The sequence below is a fragment of the Bombina bombina genome, chromosome 7 (genome assembly GCF_027579735.1).
Source record: "Bombina bombina isolate aBomBom1 chromosome 7, aBomBom1.pri, whole genome shotgun sequence".
NCBI lineage: Eukaryota > Metazoa > Chordata > Amphibia > Anura > Bombinatoridae > Bombina > Bombina bombina.
Window position 1 is genome coordinate 454,319,901 of NC_069505.1, and position 15,660 is coordinate 454,335,560.

The following is a 15,660-nucleotide window of genomic DNA, read 5'->3' on the forward strand; positions in this document are numbered from 1 at the left end:
CAGAAAACCCCCGATTGGATAAAATTAAGCGTTCAATCTCCAAGCAGTCAGCTTCAGAGAAAAAAAGATTTGGATGAATAAAGGGCCCCTGAATTAGAAGGTCCATCCTCAACGGAAGTCTCCAAGGGGGCAGAGATGCCATCTCCACCAGATCTGCATACCAAATCCTGCGAGGCCAAGCTGGGGCTAGGAGGATCACCGATGCCCTCTCCTGTTCGATTCGAGCAATGACCCGAGGAAGAAGGGCAAACGGAGGAAACAGGTATGCCAGACTGAAGGTCCAAGGGACCGCCAGAGCATCTATCATCTCCGCCTGGGGGTCCCTGGACCTCGACCCGTATCTCGGGAGCTTGGCATTCTGTCTGGATGCCATGAGATCCAATTCCGGCTGACCCCACTTGAGAGTCAGGCTGGAGAACACTTCCGGATGAAGTTCCCACTCCCCCGGATGAAAGATCTGTCTGCTCAGGCAATCCGCCTCCCAGTTGTCCACCCCTGGGATGTGGATCTCCAATAGACAACAAGAGTGGGTTTCTTCCCACTGGATTATTTTGGTTACGTCTGTCATCGCTACACAACTCCTCGTTCCTCCCTGATGATTGAAGTAAGCCACTGAAGTTATGTTGTCCGACTGTAACCTGATAAACCGGACCAAGGCTAACTGGGGCCAGGCCAGAAGGGCATTGAAAATCGCTCTCAGTTCTAGAATGTTTATAGGGAGAACATACTCTGACTGAGTCCAAACTCTGAGCTTTTAGAGAGCCCCAGACTGCTCCCCACCCTAGAAGGCTGGCGTCTGTTGTCACAATCACCCAAACTGGTCTGCGAAAGCAGGTTCCCTGGGAGAGATGCTCCAGAGACAATCACCATTGGAGAGAATCCCTTGTCTCCTGCTCCAATAGAATTCGAGGAGACAAGTCCGCATAATCTCCGTTCCATTGCCTAAGCATGCTTAACTGCAGAGGTCTGAGATGGAACCGAGAGAACGGGATGATGTCCATTGCCACCACCATCAGCCCGATTAACTCCATGCACTGAGCCACTGACGGCCGAGAAGTGGACTGAAGGACTCGGCAAGTATCGATAATCTTTGAATTCCTGACTTCTGTCAGAAAAATCTTCATAGACAGGGAGTCTATTATGGTTCCTAAGAAAGTTACCCTTGTGTCTGGAACTAAGGAACTCTTTTCCAAATTTACCTTCCACCCGTGAGATCGCAGGAAGGATAATACCATGTCCGTGTGTGATCTTGCTTGTTGTAAGGATGGCGCCTGGATTAGGATGCCGTCCAGATAGGTCGCCACTGCAATGCCCCGTAACCAAAGCACCGCTAACAGCGATCCCAGAACCTTTGTGAAAATTCCAGGAGCTGTGGCAAGACCGAAGGGAAGGGCCACGAACTGAAAGTGTTTGTCCATAAAGGAAAACCTTAGGAACTTGTGATGATCCCTGTGAATGGGAACATGCAGGTACGCGTCCTTTAAATTCACCGTTGTCATAAATTGACCCTCTTGGATCAAAGGGAGAATGGAACGAATAGTTTCCATCTTTAAGGACGGTACTCCGACAAACTTGTTTAGACTCTTGAGATCTAAAATTGGCCTGAAAAGTTCCCTCTTTTTTGGGAACCGCGAACAGATTGGAATAAAATCCCAGACCCTGTTCCAGTAACGGAACAGGAACAATCACTCCCAGATCGGAGAGGTCTCCTACACCAGTCCTTGACAAATATGTTAAAAAATTAGGAGCCAGTAAGAATATTAAGGAGCCAGACAGTTGGATTTGTATATAGATATATGGAGAATACACCAAAAAGTTAGGAGCCAGGGGTAAAATTCTAGGAGCCAGTGGCTCCCAGGCTCCTGGGTTCGTCGAGCCCTGTCCTACACAGTGTAAGAACGCCTCTCTTTTTGTCTGGTCTGCAGATAATCTTGAAAGCAGAAACCTGCCTCTGGGAGGAAAACTTTTGAACTCTAGTTTGTATCCCTGAGACACTATTTCTATTGCCCAGGGATCCTGAACATCCCGAACCCAAGCCTGAGCAAAGAATGAAAGACTGCCCCCTACCAGATCCGGTCCCGGATCGGGGGCATGCCCTTCATGCCGTCTTGGATTCACTAGCAGGCTTCTTGGATAGCTTTCCCTTATTCCAAGACTGGTTAGGTCTCCATGCAGGTTTAGATTGTTCCTGCTTGGAGGAAGAGCAATAACTTCCCTTGAAATTTCGAAAGGAACGAAAATTACTCTGTAGTCCTTTTTGTTTAATTCTCTTATCCTTAGGGAGAAGATGACTCTTACCTCCCGTGATATCAGAAATAATTTTCATAAGGCCAGGTCCAAACAAGGTCTTCCCCTTGTAAGGAAAAAGCCAGAAGTTTAGACAGAGGAAACATCCGCAGACCAAGGTTTTAACCACAAGGCTCTGAGAGCTAGGATAGAAAAACCCAAAATCTTAGCTCCCAGTTTAATAATCTGCAGAAAAGCGTCTGTAATAAAGGCATTAGCTAGCTTCAGAGCCTTTATTCTGTCTTGGATCTCCTCCAAGGAAGTCTCTGTACTGAGAGCCTCAGACAGTGCATCAAACCAATACGCCGCCGCACTAGTGACGGTAGCAATGCACACAGTTGGTTGCCTTTGCAGGCCCTGGTGAACATATATCTTTTTGAGCAGACCTATGGGAATAGTAGTTCTCTTGGCTAAGGTGGAAACTGTTCCTTCCACCTTAGGAACTGTTTGCCAAGCCTCCTTAATGGAGTCAGCTATGGGAAACATCTTCTAAAAATAGGAGAAGGAGAAAAAGGAATCCCCGGTCTCTCCCACTCCTTAGAAATGACCTCAGAAGCTCTTTTTGGGACTGGAAACACATCTGAGTAAGAAGGAACCTCAAAATATTTGTCCAACTTACTAGATTGCTTAGGGACAACCACTACCGTGGAGTCACTGTTGTCCAAAGTAAATAAAGCAACAAAGTAACAGATGGAGGTGCTCTAGTTTAAACCTAAAAGATACAACCTCTGAATCCGTCAGAGGCAATAAACTTTCTGAATCTGAAATTTCACCTTCAGATGGTACAGAAGTACCCTCCTCTTCAGGTGGGTACCTCCGAAATTGCGTCAAAAACCTTGCTTACTGAATGTCTGGTTTCCTTCTTCTGTTTGCCCTGCAACATTTGGAAAGCAGACAATGCATCAGAAATTGTATAAGACATGAGAGAAGCTATGTCTTTTAAGTTATCTCCAGCGGGAGCTAGAGCAGAAGTGCAGGGCACTGCTTGTGCGGGCAGTAAAATTTGGGACGCTTGGGGAGAAAGCTGCGGCATACCTTGAACCTCGTCATTAGACTCTTGGACAGCATCCGCTTTTAAAAACTTTTGCTCAGAAAAACATAATTTATGTAAGAACTTACCTGATAAATTCATTTCTTTCATATTAGCAAGAGTCCATGAGCTAGTGACGTATGGGATATACATTCCTACCAGGAGGGGCAAAGTTTCCCAAACCTCAAAATGCCTATAAATACACCCCTCACCACACCCACAATTCAGTTTAACGAATAGCCAAGAAGTGGGGTGATAAGAAATGAGTGAAAGCATCAAAAATAAGGAATTGGAATAATTGTGCTTTATACAAAAAAATCATAACCACCACAAAAAAGGGTGGGCCTCATGGACTCTTGCTAATATGAAAGAAATTAATTTATCAGGTAAGTTCTTATATAAATTATGTTGTCTTTCATGTAATTAGCAAGAGTCCATGAGCTAGTGACGTATGGGATAGCAGATACCCAAGATGTGGAACTTCCACGCAAGAGTCACTAGAGAGGGAGGGATAAAATAAAGACAGCCAATTCCGCTGAAAAAATAATTCACAACCCAAATGTAAAAAGTTTTAATCTTATAATGAAAAAAAAACTGAAATCATAAGCAGAAGAATCAAACTGAAACAGCTGCCTGAAGTACTTTTCTACCAAAAACTGCTTCAGAAAAAGAAAAAACATCTAAATGGTAGAATTTAGTAAAAGTATGCAAAGAAGACCAAGTTGCTGCTTTGCAAATCTGATCAACAGAAGCTTCATTTCTAAAAGCCCAGGAAGTAGAAACTGACCTAGTAGAATGAGCCGTAATCCTTTGAGGCGGGGACTTACCCAACTCCACATAAGCAAGATGAATCAAAGAATTTAACCAAGACACCAAAGAAAAGGCAGAAGCCTTCTGACCTTTCCTGGAACCAGAAAAGATAACAAATAGACTAGAAGTCTTTCTAAAATCTTTAGTAGCTTCAACATAATATTTCAAAGCTCTTACTACATCCAAAGAATGTAAAGATCTTTCCAGAGAATTCTTAGGATTAACACACAATGAAGGAACAACAATTTCTCTACTAATGTTGTTAGAATTCACAACCTTAGGTAAAAATTTAAATGAAGTCTGCAACACCGCTTTATCCTGATGAAAAATCAGAAAAGGAGATTCACAAGAAAGAGCAGATAACTCAGAAACTCTTCTAGCAGAAGAGATGGCCAAAAGGAACAAAACTTTCCAAGAAAGTAATTTAATATCCAGAGACTGCATAGGTTCAAACAGAGGAGCCTGTAAAGCCCTCAGAACCAAATTAAGACTCCAAGGAGGAGAGATTGACTTAATAACAGGTTTGATACGAACCAAAGCCTGTACAAAACAATGAATATCAGGAAGATTAGCGATCTTTCTGTGAAAAAGAACAGAAAGAGCAGAGATTTGTCCTTTCAAGGAACTTGCAGACAAAACCTTATCCAAACCATCCTGAAGAAATTGTAAAATTCTAGGAATTCTAAAAGAATGCCAAGAGAATTTATGAGAAGAACACCATGAAATGTAAGTCTTCCAAACTCGATAATAAATCTTTCTAGAGACAGATTTACGAGCCTGTAACATAGTATTAATCACTGAGTCAGAGAAACCTCTATGACTAAGAATCAAGCGTTCAATCTCCATACCTTCAAATTTAATGATTTGAGATCCTGATGGAAAAATGGGCCTTGAGATAGAAGGTCTGGTCTTAACGGAAGTGTCCAAGGTTGGCAACTGGCCATCCGAATGAGATCCACATACCAAAACCTGTGAGGCCATGCTGGAGCCACCAGCAGTACAAACGAACGTTCCATTAGAATTTTGGAAATCACTTTTGGAAGAAGAAGAACTAGAGGCGGAAAGATATAGGCAGGATGATAATTCCAAGGAAGCGACAACGCATCCACTGCTTCCGCCTGAGGATCCCTGGATCTGGACAGATACCTGGGAAGTTTCTGGTTTAGATCTATTTCTGGAAGTCCCCAGATTTGAACAATCTGAAGAAATACCTCTGGGTGAAGAGACCATTCGCCCGGATGTAACGTCCCCAATTGTCTACACCTGGAATGTGAACCGCAGAAATTAGACAGGAGGTGGATTCCGCCCATACAAGTATCCGAGATACTTCTTTCATAGCTTGAGGACTGTGAGTCCCACCTTGATGATTTACATACGCCACGGTTGTGACATTGTCTGTCTGAAAACAAATAAACGATTCTCTCTTCAGAAGAGGCCAGAACTGAAGAGCTCCAAAATGTTGATTGGTAATCTCGCCTCCTGAGATTCCCAAACCCCCTGCGCTGTCAGAGACCCCCATACAGCTCCCCAACCTGAAAGACTCGCATCTGTTGAGATCACAGTCCAGGTTGGACGAACAAAAGAGGCCCCTTGAATTAAACGATGGTGATTCAACCACCAAGTCAGAGAAGATCGAACATTGGGATTTAAGGATATTAATTGTGATATCTTTGTATAATCCCTGCACCATTGGTTCAGCATACAAAGCTGGAGAGGTCTCATGTGAAAACGAGCAAAAGGGATCGCGTCCGATGCAGCAGTCATGAGACCTAGAATTTCCATGCATAATGCTACCGAAGGGAACAATTGAGACTGAAGGTTTCGACAAGCTGAAACCAATTTCAGACGTCTCTTTTCTGTTAGAGACAAAGTCATGGACACTGAATCTATTTGGAAACCCAAAAAGGTTACCCTTGTCTGAGGAATCAAGGAACTCTTTGGTAAATTGATCCTCCAACCATGTCTTTGAAGAAACAACACAAGTTGATTTGTATGAGATTCTGCAGAATGTAAAGACTGAGCAAGTACCAAGATATCGTCCAAATAAGGAAATACCGCAATACCCTGTTCTCTGATTACAGAGAGAAGGGCACCGAGAACCTTCGAAAAGATCCTTGGAGCTGTTGCTAGGCCAAACAGAAGAGCAACAAACTGGTAATGCTTGTCTAGAAAAGAGAATCTCAGGAACTGATAGTGATCTGGATGAATCGGAATATGAAGATATGCATCCTGTAAGTCTATTGTAGACATATAATGCCCTTGCTGAACAAAAGGCAGAATAGTCCTTATAGTTACCATTTTGAATGTTGGTATCCTTACATAACGATTCAATATTTTTAGATCCAGAACTGGTCTGAAGGAATTCTCCTTCTTTGGTACAATGAAGAGATTTGAGTAAAACCCCAGACCCCGTGTTCCAGAAATGGAACTGACATAATTACCCCAGCCAACTCTAGGTCTGAAACACATTTCAGAAACGCCTGAGCCTTCACTGGATTTACTGGAATGCGTGAGAGAAAAAATCTTCTCACAGGCGGCCTTACCATGAAACCTATTCTGTACCCTTGTGAAACAATGTTCTGAATCCAAAGACTGTGAATCGAATTGATCCAAACATCTTTGAAAAATCGTAACCTGCCCCCTACCAGCTGTGCTGGAATGAGGGCCGCACCTTCATGCGGATTTGGGAGCTGGTTTTGACTTTCTAAAAGTCTTGGATTTATTCCAGACTGGAGAAGGTTTCCAAACGGAAACCGTTCCTTTACAGGAAGGGTCAGGCTTCTGCTCCTTATTCTGACGAAAGGAACGAAAACGATTAGCAGCCCTATATTTACCTTTAGATTTTTTTGTCCTGAGGCAAAAAGGCTCCCTTCCCCCCAGTAACAGTTGAAATTATTGAATCCAACTGAGAACCAAACAATTTGTTACCTTGGAAAGAGAGAGAAAGCAAAGTTGACTTAGAAGTCATATCTGCATTCCAAGTTTTAAGCGGCTCTTCTAGCTAAAATAGCTAAAGACATATACCTGACATCAATTCTAATGATATCAAAAATGGCATCACAAAGTTATTAGCATGTTGAAGAAGTTTAACAATGCTGTAAGCATTATGGTCTGACACTTGTTGCGCTAAAGCCTCCAACCAGAAAGTTGAAGCTGCAGCAACATCAGCCAAAGAAATAGCAGGTCTAAGAAGATTACCTGAACATAAATAAGCGCTCCTTAGAAAGGATTCAAGCTTCCTATCCAAAGGATCCTTAAAGGAAGTACTATCTGCCGTAGGAATAGTAGTACGTTTAGCAAGAGTAGAGATAGCCCCATCAACTTTGGGGATTTTGTCCCAAAACTCTAATCTATCAGATGGCACAGGGTACAATTTCTTAAACCTTGGAGAAGGAGTAAATTAACTACCCAGACTATTCCATAGAAATCACTTCTGAAATAGCATCAGGGACTGGAAAAACTTCTGGAATAACTACATGAGGTTTATAAACCGAATTTAAACGCTTAGCAGATTTAGTATCAAGAGGACTAGACTCCTCCATATCTAATGCAATCAACACTTCTTTCAGTAAAGAACGAATAAACTCCATCTTAAACAAATATGAAGATTTATCAGTATCAATATCTGAGGCAGAATCTTCTGAACCAGATAAGTCAGAATGATGGCGGTCACTTAAAAATTCATCCGAAATATGAGAAGTTTTAAAAACATAATTTATGCTTACCTGATAAATTTATTTCTCTTGTGGTGTATCCAGTCCACGGATCATCCATTACTTGTGGGATATTCTCCTTCCCAACAGGAAGTTGCAAGAGGATCACCCACAGCAGAGCTGTCTATATAGCTCCTCCCCTAACTGCCATATCCAGTCATTCGACCGAAGACAAGAAAGAGAAAGGAGAAACCATAGGGTGCAGTGGTGACTGTAGTTTAAAGTTAAAAAATACCTGCCTTAAAATGACAGGGCGGGCCGTGGACTGGATACACCACAAGAGAAATAAATTTATCAGGTAAGCATAAATTATGTTTTCTCTTGTAAGGTGTATCCAGTCCACGGATCATCCATTACTTGTGGGATACCAATACCAAAGCTAAAGTACACAGATGAAGGGAGGGACAAGGCAGGTACTTAAACGGAAGGTACCACTGCCTGTAAAACCTCTCTCCAAAAAATAGCCTCCGAAGAAGCAAAAGTATCAAATTTATAGAATTTTGAAAAAGTATGAAGCGAAGACCAAGTCGCCGCCTTGCAAATCTGTTCAACAGAAGCCTCATTTTTAAAGGCCCATGTGAAAGCCACAGCTCTAGTAGAATGAGCTGTAATCCTTTCAGGAGGCTGCTGGCCAGCAGTCTCATAAGCTAAGCGTATTATACTTCTTAGCCAAAGCGAAAGAGAAGTTGCCGAAGCCTTTAGGCCTTTCCTCTGTCCAGAGTAGACAACAAACAAAGCAGATGTTTGACGAAAATCTTTAGTAGCATGTAAGTAATACTTTAAAGCACGAACCACGTCAAGATTGTGTAATAGACGTTCCTTCTTTGAAGAAGGATTAGGACACAATGACGGAACAACAATCTCCTGATTGATATTCTTATTAGATACCACCTTAGGTAAAAACCCAGGTTTGGTACGCAAAACTACCTTATCTGCATGGAAAATCAGATAAGGGGAATCACATTGTAAGGCAGATAACTCGGAAACTCTACGAGCCGAGGAAATAGCTACCAAAAACAGAACTTTCCAAGATAAAAGCTTGATATCTATGGAATGAAGAGGTTCAAACGGTACCCCTTTTAGAACCTTAAGAACCAAATTTAAACTCCATGGCGGAGCAACTGGTTTAAAGACAGGCTTGATTCTAACTAATGCCTGACAAAATGCCTGAACGTCTGGAACATCCGCCAAAGAAAAAGAATAGACAGAGCAGAAATCTGTCCCTTTAACGAACTAGCTGACAATCCTTTTTCCAATCCTTCTTGGAGAAAAGATAATATCCTGGGAATCCTGACTTTACTCCATGAGTAACCCTTGGATTCGCACCAATAAAGATATTTACGCCATATCTTATGATAGATTTTCCTGGTGACAGGCTTTCTTGCCTGAATTGATGTATCAATGACTGACTCGGATAAGCCACGCTTTGATAAAATCAAGCGTTCAATTTCCAGGCAGTCAGTCTCAGAGAAATTAGATTTGGATGGTTGAAAGGACCCTGAAGTAGAAGGTCCTGTCTCAGAAGCAGAGTCCATGGTGGAAAGGATGACATGTCCACCAGATCTGCATACCAAGTCCTGCGTGGCCACGCAGCCGCTATCAAGATCACTGATGCTCATCAAGATCACTGATGCTCTCTCCTGCTTGATTTTGGCAATCGAGGCAAGACGAGGGAGCAGAGGAAACGGTGGAAACACATAAGCCAGGTTGAAAGACCAAGGTGCTGCTAGAGCATCTATCAGCGTCGCCTTGGGATCCCTGGACCTGGATCCGTAACAAGGAAGTTTGGCGTTCTGGCGAGACGCCATGAGATCCAGTTCCAGTGCAAACACCTCCGGATGGAGTTCCCACTCCCCCGGATGAAAAGTCTGACGACTTAGAAAATCCGCCTCCCAGTTCTCTACACCTGGGATATGGATAGCTGATAGGTGGCAAGAGTGAATCTCTGCCCAGCGAATTATCTTTGAGACTTCCAACATCGCTAGGGAACTCCTTGTTCCCCCTTGATGGTTGATGTAAGCCACATTCGTGATGTTGTCCGACTGAAATCTGATGAACCTCATTGTCGCTAGCTGAGGCCAAGCCTGAAGAGCATTGAATATCGCTCTTAGTTCCAGAATGTTTATCGGAAGGAGTGTCTCCTCCTGAGTCCACGATCCCTGAGCCTTCAGGGAGTTCCAGACTGCCCCCCAGCCTAGAAGGCTGGCATCTGTCGTTACAATTGTCCAATCTGGCCTGCGAAAGGTCATACCTTTGGACAGATGGACCCGAGATAGCCACCAGAGAAGAGAATCCCTGGTCTCTTGATCCAGATTTAGTAGAGGGGACAAATCTGTGTAATCCCCATTCCACTGACTGAGCATGCAGAGTTGCAGCGGTCTGAGATGTAGGCGGGCAAACGGCACTATGTCCATTGCCGCTACCATTAAGCCGATTACTTCCATACACTGAGCCACCGAAGGGCGAGAAGTGGAATAAAGAACACGGCAGGAATTTAGAAGTTTTGATAACCTGGACTATGTCAGGTAAATCCTCATTTCTAAAGAATCTATTAGAGTTCCCAGAAAGGAGACTCTTGTGAGAGGGGATAGAGAACTCTTTTCTTCATTCACTTTCCACCCATGCAACCTCAGAAATGCCATTATAAAAATATTATATACAGTTACACACATATTCAGTTGCACACTTGTATTACATATTATATACAGTTACAAGTGTGCAACTGAATATAATGTGTGTAACTGTATATCATATGTAATACAAGTGTGCAACTAAATATAGTGTGTGTAACTGTATATCATATGTAATACAAGTGTGCAACTGAATATAATGTATTACATATGATATACAGTTACACACACTATATTCAGTTGCACACTTGTATTACATATGATATACAGTTACACACACTATATTCAGTTGCACACTTGTATTACATATGATATACAGTTACACACACTATATTCAGTTGCACACTTGTATTACATAGGATATACAGTTACACACACTATATTCAGTTGCACACTTGTATTACATATGATATACAGTTACACACATTATATTCAGTTGCACACTTGTATTACATATGATATACAGTTACACACATTATATTCAGTTGCACGCTTGTATTACATATGATATACAGTTACGCACATTATATTCAGTTGCACGCTTGTATTACATATGATATACAGTTACACACTTGTATTACATACGATATACACATTATATTCAGTTGCACACTTGTATTACATACGATATACACATTATATTCAGTTGCACACTTTTATTACATACGATATACACATTATATTCAGTTGCACACTTGTATTACATACGATATACACATTATATTCAGTTGCACACTTGTATTACATATGATATACACATTATATTCAGTTGCACACTTGTATTACATATGATATACACATTATATTCAGTTGCACACTTGTATTACATATGATATACACATTATATTCAGTTGCACACTTGTATTACATATGATATACACATTATATTCAGTTGCACACTTGTATTACATATGATATACACATTATATTCAGTTGCACACTTGTATTACATATGATATACACATTATATTCAGTTGCACACTTGTATTACATATGATATACACATTATATTCAGTTGCACACTTGTATTACATACGATATACACATTATATTCAGTTGCACACTTGTATTACATACGATATACACATTATATTCAGTTGCACACTTGTATTACATACGATATACACATTATATTCAGTTGCACACTTGTATTACATATGATATACAGTTACGCACATTATATTCAGTTGCACGCTTGTATTACATATGATATACAGTTACACACATTATATTCAGTTGCACGCTTGTATTACATATGATATACAGTTACACACTTGTATTACATATGATATACACATTATATTCAGTTGCACACTTGTATTACATATGATATACAGTTACGCACATTATATTCAGTTGCACGCTTGTATTACATATGATATACAGTTGCACGCTTGTATTACATATGATATACAGTTGCACACTTGTATTACATATGATATACACATTATATTCAGTTGCACACTTGTATTACATATGATATACACATTATATTCAGTTGCACACTTGTATTACATATGATATACACATTATATTCAGTTGCACACTTGTATTACATATGATATACACATTATATTCAGTTGCACACTTGTATTACATATGATATACACATTATATTCAGTTGCACACTTGTATTACATACGATATACACATTATATTCAGTTGCACACTTGTATTACATACGATATACACATTATATTCAGTTGCACACTTGTATTACATACGATATACACATTATATTCAGTTGCACACTTGTATTACATACGATATACACATTATATTCAGTTGCACACTTGTATTACATACGATATACACATTATATTCAGTTGCACACTTGTATTACATATGATATACAGTTACGCACATTATATTCAGTTGCACGCTTGTATTACATATGATATACAGTTACACACATTATATTCAGTTGCACGCTTGTATTACATATGATATACAGTTACACACTTGTATTACATATGATATACACATTATATTCAGTTGCACACTTGTATTACATACGATATACACATTATATTCAGTTGCACACTTGTATTACATATGATATACACATTATATTCAGTTGCACACTTGTATTACATACGATATACACATTATATTCAGTTGCACACTTGTATTACATACGATATACACATATTCAGTTGCACACTTGTATTACATATGATATACACATTATATTCAGTTGCACACTTGTATTACATATGATATACACATATTCAGTTGCACACTTGTATTACATATGATATACAGTTACACACATTATATTCAGTTGCACACTTGTATTACATATGATATACACATATTCAGTTGCACACTTGTATTACATATTATACACACACATATTCAGTTGCACACTTGTATTACATATTATACACACACATATTCAGTTGCACACTTGTATTACATATTATACACACACATATTCAGTTGCACACTTGTATTACATATTATACACACACATATTCAGTTGCACACTTGTATTACATATTATACACACACATATTCAGTTGCACACTTGTATTACATATTATACACACACATATTCAGTTGCACACTTGTATTACATATTATACACACACATATTCAGTTGCACACTTGTATTACATATTAGACACACACATATTCAGTTGCACACTTGTATTACATATTAGACACACACATATTCAGTTGCACACTTGTATTACATATTAGACACACACATATTCAGTTGCACACTTGTATTACATATTAGACACACACATATTCAGTTGCACACTTGTATTACATATTAGACACACACATATTCAGTTGCACACTTGTATTACATATTAGACACACACATATTCAGTTGCACACTTGTATTACATATTAGACACACACATATTCAGTTGCACACTTGTATTACATATTAGACACACACATATTCAGTTGCACACTTGTATTACATATTAGACACACACATATTCAGTTGCACACTTGTATTACATATTAGACACACACATATTCAGTTGCACACTTGTATTACATATTAGACACACACATATTCAGTTGCACACTTGTATTACATATTAGACACACACATATTCAGTTGCACACTTGTATTACATATTAGACACACACATATTCAGTTGCACACTTGTATTACATATTAGACACACACATATTCAGTTGCACACTTGTATTACATATTAGACACACACATATTCAGTTGCACACTTGTATTACATATTAGACACACACATATTCAGTTGCACACTTGTATTACATATTAGACACACACATATTCAGTTGCACACTTGTATTACATATTAGACACACACATATTCAGTTGCACACTTGTATTACATATTATACACACACATATTCAGTTGCACACTTGTATTACATATTATACACACACATATTCAGTTGCACACTTGTATTACATATTATACACACACATATTCAGTTGCACACTTGTATTACATATTATACACACACATATTCAGTTGCACACTTGTATTACATATTATACACACACATATTCAGTTGCACACTTGTATTACATATTATACACACACATATTCAGTTGCACACTTGTATTACATATTATACACACACATATTCAGTTGCACACTTGTATTACATATTATACACACACATATTCAGTTGCACACTTGTATTACATATTATACACACACATATTCAGTTGCACACTTGTATTACATATTATACACACACATATTCAGTTGCACACTTGTATTACATATTATACACACACATATTCAGTTGCACACTTGTATTACATATTATACACACACATATTCAGTTGCACACTTGTATTACATATTATACACACACATATTCAGTTGCACACTTGTATTACATATTAGACACACACATATTCAGTTGCACACTTGTATTACATATTATACACACACATATTCAGTTGCACACTTGTATTACATATTATACACACACATATTCAGTTGCACACTTGTATTACATATTATACACACACATATTCAGTTGCACACTTGTATTACATATTATACACACACATATTCAGTTGCACACTTGTATTACATATTATACACACACATATTCAGTTGCACACTTGTATTACATATTATATACAGTTACACACATTATATTCAGTTGCACACTTGTATTACATATTATATACAGTTACACACATTATATTCAGTTGCACACATGTATTACATATTATATACACACATATGCAGTTGCACACTTGTATTACATATTATATACAGTTACACAAATACATTGCATATTATATTCAGTTACAAACATACATGGAATATTATATTCAGTTACACACATCCATACATGCTATATTATATACAGTTACACATATTATATTCAGTTACACACATATATTGCATATTATATTCAGTTACACACATTATTATCACTGACCTAGTTAGTTACACAGATGAGAGCACATGATTAGACCACGGAACAAAAGTATAACCCCCGATAATGACGTCACTGGCACGGAAATATTATTCCCAGCGCACATTTAATTAAACCGTTAATAAAGCAGACAATTTCCAGCGTTTGGCACAGCGTGGCGGAAATAAAACGGAACAGGAAATTCATAACTTATTCCCAGCATGCAGTGCATCGGAAGCTTTGCAACAGCGTCACGAGCTGAGAAAGAGGCGGGGTCACAAGTTTGATTAGCGTGTACCTCGTCTTATTGCCTCTTTTGCTCCCTCTAGTGACTGTTTAGTGGTTTAGCGCTAAAGCTAAATAATTGTGTATATAAGTAAATATATAGAAATAAATATATACACTATATCTATACACAAGTACATTTGTTGTCATGTTATTTGCCTATACAAATAGTGTGTTACAGACAGCCCCATGAGAAACCTGTAAATTATTCATAAAATGTTTTTAAAAAGTGTCTCTGGTTTGCAGTGAAAACGTGATTAACCCTTTGTGTGCCCCAGAGGACTATAGCACTGATAAAGTTCCCATGCATCTTGTGTAAAATGCATAACACTGAGATAAATTATTATTTTATAACACATCTCACAGTGCTTATTATACTAGTTTTTATCCTCAGCAATATATTGTTCTTTATGGTCCTTCCTGTTGCATTAGTTTCATATTCACATAATCACAGTCAGTGTTTGATTAAAGTGTTAGTATAATTAGTGATTTATTAACATATAAAGGGACAGTA

At 39.0% G+C, this 15,660-nt stretch overlaps 1 protein-coding gene across 3 annotated transcripts in view; it reads right to left on the reverse strand.

The window, feature by feature from the left end:
- Positions 1-15,045, reverse strand: part of LOC128666703 (zinc finger MYM-type protein 1) — a 172,738-nt gene extending 157,693 nt beyond the window's left edge. For all 3 annotated transcript variants that reach the window (XM_053721444.1, XM_053721443.1, XM_053721442.1), the window contains exon 1: positions 14,886-15,045. The gene's annotated coding sequence lies outside the window, so the exon portion shown is untranslated. The remainder of the gene's footprint in view (positions 1-14,885) is intronic.
- Between the last annotated feature and the right edge of the window lie 615 nt (positions 15,046-15,660).